We start from the raw sequence: 7,614 nt of genomic DNA on the forward strand, positions 1-7,614 counted from the left end.
TATATCATACTAAGATATATTATATATCATAATATCATGATAATATAACAATTTAACATCTCATTTGTTATAATAAACAATGGGTTAACAACATTCAACAAGATCGTTAACCTAAAGGTTTCAAAACAACATTTACATGTAACGACTAACGATGACTTAACGACTCAGTTAAAATGTATATACATGTAGTGTTTTAATATGTATTCATACACTTTTGAAAGACTTCAAGACACTTATCAAAATACTTCTACTTAACAAAAATGCTTACAATTACATCCTCGTTCAGTTTCATCAACAATTCTACTCGTATGCACCCGTATTCGTACTCGTACAATACACAGCTTTTAGATGTATGTACTACTGGTATATACACTCCAATGATCAGCTCTTAGCAGCCCATTTGAGTCACCTAACACATGTGGGAACCATCATTTGGCAACTAGCATGAACTATCTCATAAAATTACAAAAATATGAGTAATCATTCATGACTTATTTACATGAAAACAAAATTACATATCCTTTATATCTAATCCATACACCAACGACCAAAAACACCTACAAACACTTTCATTCTTAAATTTTCTTCATCTAATTTATCTCTCTCAAGTTCTATCTTCAAGTTCTAAGTGTTCTTCATAAATTCCAAAAGTTCTAGTTTCATAAAATCAAGAATACTTCCAAGATTGCAAGTTCCAAGTAATCATCCAAGATCAAGAAACCTTTGTTACTTACAGTAGGTTATATTTCTAATACAAGGTAATAATCATATTCAAACTTTAATTCCATTTCTATAACTATAACAATCTTATTTCGAGTGGAAATCTTACTTGAAATTGTTTTCGTGTCATGATTCTGCTTCAAGAACTTTCAAGCCATCCAAGGATCCTTTGAAGCTAGATCTATTTTTCTCATTTCCAGTAGGTTTATCCAAGGAACTTGAGGTAGTAATGATGTTCATAACATCATTCGATTCATACATATAAAGCTATCTTATTCGAAGGTTTAAACTTGTAATCACTAGAACATAGTTTAGTTAATTCTAAACTTGTTCGCAAATAAAAGTTAATCCTTCTAACTTGACTTTTAAAATCAACTAAACACATGTTCTATATCTATATGATATGCTAACTTAATGATTTAAAACCTGGAAACACGAAAAACACCGTAAAACCGGATTTACGCCGTCGTAGTAACACCGCGGGCTGTTTTGGGTTAGTTAATTAAAAACTATGATAAACTTTGATTTAAAAGTTGTTATTCTGGGAAAATGATTTTTATTATGAACATGAAACTATATCCAAAAATTATGGTTAAACTCAAAGTGGAAGTATGTTTTCTAAAATGGTCATCTAGACGTCGTTCTTTCGACTGAAATGACTACCTTTACAAAAACGACTTGTAACTTATTTTTCCGACTATAAACCTATACTTTTTCTGTTTAGATTCATAAAATAGAGTTCAATATGAAACCATAGCAATTTGATTCACTCAAAACGGATTTAAAATGAAGATGTTATGGGTAAAACAAGATTGGATAATTTTTCTCATTTTAGCTACGTGAAAATTGGTAACAAATCTATTCCAACCATAACTTAATCAACTTGTATTATATATTATGTAATCTTGAGATACCATAGACACGTATACAATGTTTCAACCTATCATGTCGACACATCTATATATATTTCGAAACAACCATAGACACTCTATATGTGAATGTTGGAGTTAGCTATACAGGGTTGAGGTTGCTTCCAAAATATATATAGTTTGAGTTGTGATCAATACTGAGATACGTATACACTGGGTCGTGGATTGATTCAAGATAATATTTATCGATTTATTTCTGTACATCTAACTGTGGACAACTAGTTGTACGTTACTAACGAGGACAGCTGACTTAATAAACTTAAAACATCAAAATATATTAAAAGTGTTGTAAATATATTTTGAACATACTTTGATATATATGTATATAATGTTATAGGTTCGTGAATCAAACAGTGGCCAAATCTTACTTCCCGACGAAGTAAAAATCTGTGAAAGTGAGTTATAGTCCCACTTTTAAAATCTAATATTTTTGGGATGAGAATACATGCAGGTTTTATAAATGATTTACAAAATAGACACAAGTACGTGAAACTACATTCTATGGTTGAATTATCGAAATCGAATATGCCCCTTTTTATTAAGTCCGGTAATCTAAGAATTAGGGAACAGACACCTTAATTGACGCGAATCCTAAAGATAGATCTATTGGGCCTAACAAACCCCATCCAAAGTACCGGATGCTTTAGTACTTCGAAATTTATATCATATCCGAAGGGTGTCCCGGAATGATGGGGATATTCTTATATTTGCATCTTGTTAATGTCGGTTACCAGGTGTTCACCATATGAATGATTTTTATCTCTATGTATGGGATGTGTATTGAAATATGAAATCTTGTGGTCTATTGTTACGATTTGATATATATAGGTTAAACCTATAACTCACCAACATTTTTGTTGACGTTTAAAGCATGTTTATTCTCAGGTGAATACTAAGAGCTTCCGCTGTTGCATACTAAAATAAGGAAAAGATTTGGAGTCCATGTTTGTATGATATTGTGTAAAAACTGCATTCAAGAAACTGATTTCGATGTAACATATTTGTATTGTAAACCATTATGTAATGGTCGTGTGTAAACAGGATATTTTAGATTATCATTATTTGATAATCTACGTAAAGCTTTTTAAACCTTTATTTATGAAATAAAGGTTATGGTTTGTTTTAAAAATGAATGCAGTCTTTGAAAAACGTCTCATATAGAGGTCAAAACCTCGCAACGAAGTCAATTAATATGGAACGTTTTTAATCAATAAGAACGGGACATTTCAGTTGGTATCAGAGCGTTGGTCTTAGAGAACCAGAATTTTGCATTAGTGTGTCTTATCGAGTTTGTTAGGATGCATTAGTGAGTCTGGACTTCGACCGTGTTTTCTTTAAAAATGATTGCTTAACATTTTTGTTGGAAACTATATATTATTAACATGTATATATTATGTGATATATTAATCTCTTAACATGTTTGATATTGTGTGATAGATGTCTACCTCTAGCACAAATCCCATTGACTCACCTAATAATAACGAAGAGTCAAATATATATTGGACTGATTCACAAGTTCCCGAAGAAGAAACGGAAGAAGAATTAGAACCGGAAGAAGAATCAGAACCGGAAGAGGAGGAACCGGAGGAGGAAATAGAACCGGTGGGGGAAATAATAAAACGGTTAAGTAAAAGAAAATCCTCAACCAACCGACCAAGGTTAATTATGGTCAATGGTGTTTCCGCCAAGGAAGCAAAATATTGGGAGGATTACCAATTCTCTGATGAATCGGATTCCGACGAGAATTCCGATGATGTTATAGAAATTACCCCAACTGAATTTAAAAAGGCAAAAGAAAATAATAAGGGAAAGGGCATAAAAATAGAGAAATCTAATTCCAACCCCGATGAACTTTATATGTATCGTCAACCCCCGAAGCCCTTAAGTTGTAACAATGACCCGGGAACCTCTAAACCACCAGGTTTTTCTAAACCGTTGTGGAAAACAACAGCTCGTATTAAGGGGGACATCATATATCCCTAGAAACTTGGCAAAACGAACTAAAACTGAAGAAGAAGAAACGAGCGAGTTGGAATAAGATAGTTGTATTCGTGTGGTGTAATATATGTAATATAGTGTGCTTATGCTTTATGATATATGTAAAAATTGCTTGTATTAATAAGTATTTTTTTTTATGAATCTAACTCTTGTCTATTTTACAGTATAAAAACACAAAATGGATAGACAACACAATATTTTAAGAGACCTACCCGGAGACATGATTGATGAAATCTTGTCTAGAGTCGGTCAGAATTCTTCGGCACAACTATTTACGGCGAAATCAGTTTGTAAGACATTCGAAGAACGTTCCAAGAATGTCTTGGTTTATAAGAGACTTTCGTTTGAAAGATGGGGGATATCACATAGGGAAACCCATAAGTTACGATGTGTTTACTTTGACGCATATATTGCGGGGAACCCAAATGCTATTTTACGCAACGGCTTAAGAAATTATTTTGACTCAATGTATCCGAATATAGGACTTCATGATTTAGAAAAAGCGGCTAACATGCAACATAAAGAAGCATGCTATGCTTACGGGTTAGTAATGTTCGCTTCTCACCAAAGTGAGAAAAAGAACATCGGGCTACAACTATTAAACAAAACGTTCCCACAAGTGACGGAGTCGGTAATTGGGGTAAGAAATGAGGTTTTTAGGTTATTACGAGACTGTTGGTCATTACGTAACCCTCGTCCCTTTGACGACGTTACAACATGCTGTCTTATCAACGGCCATAACGGTTATGTTCCACAAGACCAAGAATGGGAAGTAGTCCTAGTAAAACCAGAATGCATGACTTGTTTCTGGACGTATGAATTACGTGTCTTTATTGCCTTGCTGAACGATTTGTGTACTAGCTAGAATTATCTTCACAACTATCTTGTATCAAAGTTATTGTGTGCTATATTTCATGCTTTATATAAAATAAGCGGTATTGTAAGTTTGTAAAATATTGTATAAAAGTTTGAACGCAAAATATTATTATAATAAGTTTTTCATATAGAATTGTAGTAGTTGAATTGTATATTAGCTACTAAGTATGAACTTAACGGGTAGGTACTACCCGAATTTAAACTTATAAAACGCTAATATGAAGAAAAAGCTTTTATAAATGAGTTCATATTATGCTACGAAATACTATTAACTACTCTTAATATTCTATATGATTAACTTGTTCCATTTGACTAGTTTGAAGGAAATGGCACCGACTACTCGACACACCGTGAATATGAGCGAAGAGGAATTTCGTACCTTTCTTGCTGCAAACATAGCCGCAGTACAGGCTGCGCTACATACCAACAATAACCTTGGATCTAGCAGTACAGGAAATCGTGTAGGATGCACCTACAAAGAATTCACTGCCTGCAAACCTTTGGAATTTGATGGAACCGAAGACCGATCGGATTGAAACGGTGGACCGAGAAGGTCGAATCGGTGTTTGCCATAAGTAAGTGTACTGAAGAGGACAAAGTGAAGTACGCTACGCATACCTTCACAGGTTCTGCGTTAACATGGTGGAATACCTATCTAGAACAAGTGGGACAAGATGATGCGTATGCACTACCGTGGTCAGAATTCAAGCACTTGATGAACGAGAGGTACCGTCTCAGAACCGAGGTCAATAAGCTCAAGACAGAACTTAGAGGGTTACGAACCCAAGGATTTGATATTACCACGTACGAAAGATGATTCACAGAATTGTGCCTATTGTGTCCGGGAGCGTTCGAAGATAAGGAAGAGAAGATCGACGCGTTTGTGAAAGGATTACCGGAAAGAATCCAAGAAGATATAAGTTCACACGAGCCCGCCTCCATACAACAGGCATGTAGAATGGCTCACAAACTAGTGAACCTGATTGAGGAAAGAATTAAAGAACAGACGGCTGAAGAGGCCAATGAGAAGCAAATCAAAAGAAAGTGGGAGGAAAACGGTGATAAGAATCACCAATACAACAACAACAGCAATTACAATAATAATCGCAACAATTATCCCAACAATCGCAACATCAATCGCAACTACAACAAACGGCCCAACAACAACAACAACAACAACAACAACAACAACAACTACAACAATCATCCCAACAACAATAACAACCGCAACAACAACAACAATCAGAAGCAGCTATGCCAAAGGTGTGAAAAGTATCACTCGGGGTTCTGCACTAAATTTTGCAACAAGTGTAGAAGAAATGGTCATAGCGCGGCGAAGTGTGAGGTCTACGGACCAGGGGTTAACAGAACGAAAGGAACAAATGGTGTCGAAACGAGTAATGGCGGAGCAAGTAATGTCGGAGCAAGTTATGCCAATGTAGTTTGTTATAAATGTGAAAAACCGGGCCACATTATTAGAAATTGCCCGAACCAGGAGAACACGAATGGACAAGGCCGCGGAAGAGTTTTCAATATTAATGCGGCAGAGGCACAGGAAGACCCGGAGCTTGTTACAGGTACGTTTCTTATTGACAATAAATCTGCTTACGTTTTATTTGATTCGGGTGCGGATAGAAGCTATATGAGTAGAGATTTTTGTGCTAAATTAAGTTGTCCATTGACGCCGTTGGATAGTAAATTTTTACTCGAATTAGCAAACGGTAAATTAATTTCAGCAGATAATATATGCCGGAATCGAGAAATTAAACTGGGTAGCGAAATATTTAAGATTGATTTGATACCAGTAGAGTTAGGGAGTTTTGATGTAATAGTTGGCATGGACTGGCTGAAGAAGGTGAAAGCAGAGATCGTATGTTATAAAAATGCAATTCGCATTGTACGAGAAGAAGGAGAACCCTTAATGGTGTACGGAGAAAAGGGCAACATGAAGCTACATCTTATTAGTAATTTGAAGGCACAAAAACTAATAAGAAAAGGTTGCTATGCTGTTCTAGCACACGTCGAGAAAGTACAAACTGAAGAAAAGAGCATCAATGATGTTCCCGTCGCAAAAGAATTTCCCGATGTATTTCCGAAAGAATTACCGGGACTACCTCCACATCGATCTGTTGAATTTCAAATAGATCTTGTACTAGGAGCTGCACCAATAGCTCATGCTCCTTATAGACTCGCACCCAGCGAGATGAAAGAACTACAAAGCCAACTGCAAGAACTATTAGAACGTGGTTTCATTCGACCAAGCACATCACCATGGGGAGCTCCTGTTTTATTTATCAAGAAAAAGGATGGTACATTTAGGTTGTGTATTGACTACAGAGAGTTGAACAAACTTACCATCAAAAACATTTATCCACTACCAAGAATTGACGACTTATTTGATCAACTACAAGGCTCGTCGATTTATTCGAAGATCGATTTACGTTCTGGATATCATCAAATGCGAGTAAAGGAGGATGATATTCCAAAAACTGCTTTTAGGACGCGTTATGGTCATTACGAGTTTATGGTTATGCCGTTTGAATTGACTAACGCACCAGCTGTGTTCATGGACCTCATGAACCGAGTGTGTGGGCCATATCTTGACAAGTTTGTCATTGTTTTCATCGATGACATACTTATTTACTCAAAGAATGATCAAGAGCACGAAGAACATTTGAGAAAAGTGCTAGAAGTATTGAGGAGAGAAAAACTGTACGCTAAGTTTTCAAAGTGTGCATTTTGGTTGGAAGAAGTTCAATTCCTCGGTCACATAGTGAACAAAGAAGGTATCCAGGTGGACCCAGCAAAGATCGAAACCGTTGAAAAGTGGGAAACCTCAAAAACTCCGAAGCATATACGTCAATTTTTAGGATTGGCTGGTTACTACAGAAGATTCATCCAAGATTTCTCCAAAATAGCAAAACCCTTGACTGCATTAACGCATAAAGGGAAGAAATTTGAATGGAAGGATGAACAAGAGAAGGCGTTTCAATTATTGAAGAAAAAGCTAACTACAACACCTATATTGTCATTGCCTGAAGGGAATGATGATTTTGTGATTTATTGTGACGCATCAAAGCAATGTCTCGGT

Source organism: Rutidosis leptorrhynchoides, chromosome 1 (assembly GCF_046630445.1).
Source record: "Rutidosis leptorrhynchoides isolate AG116_Rl617_1_P2 chromosome 1, CSIRO_AGI_Rlap_v1, whole genome shotgun sequence".
Taxonomy (NCBI): Eukaryota; Viridiplantae; Streptophyta; class Magnoliopsida; order Asterales; family Asteraceae; genus Rutidosis; species Rutidosis leptorrhynchoides.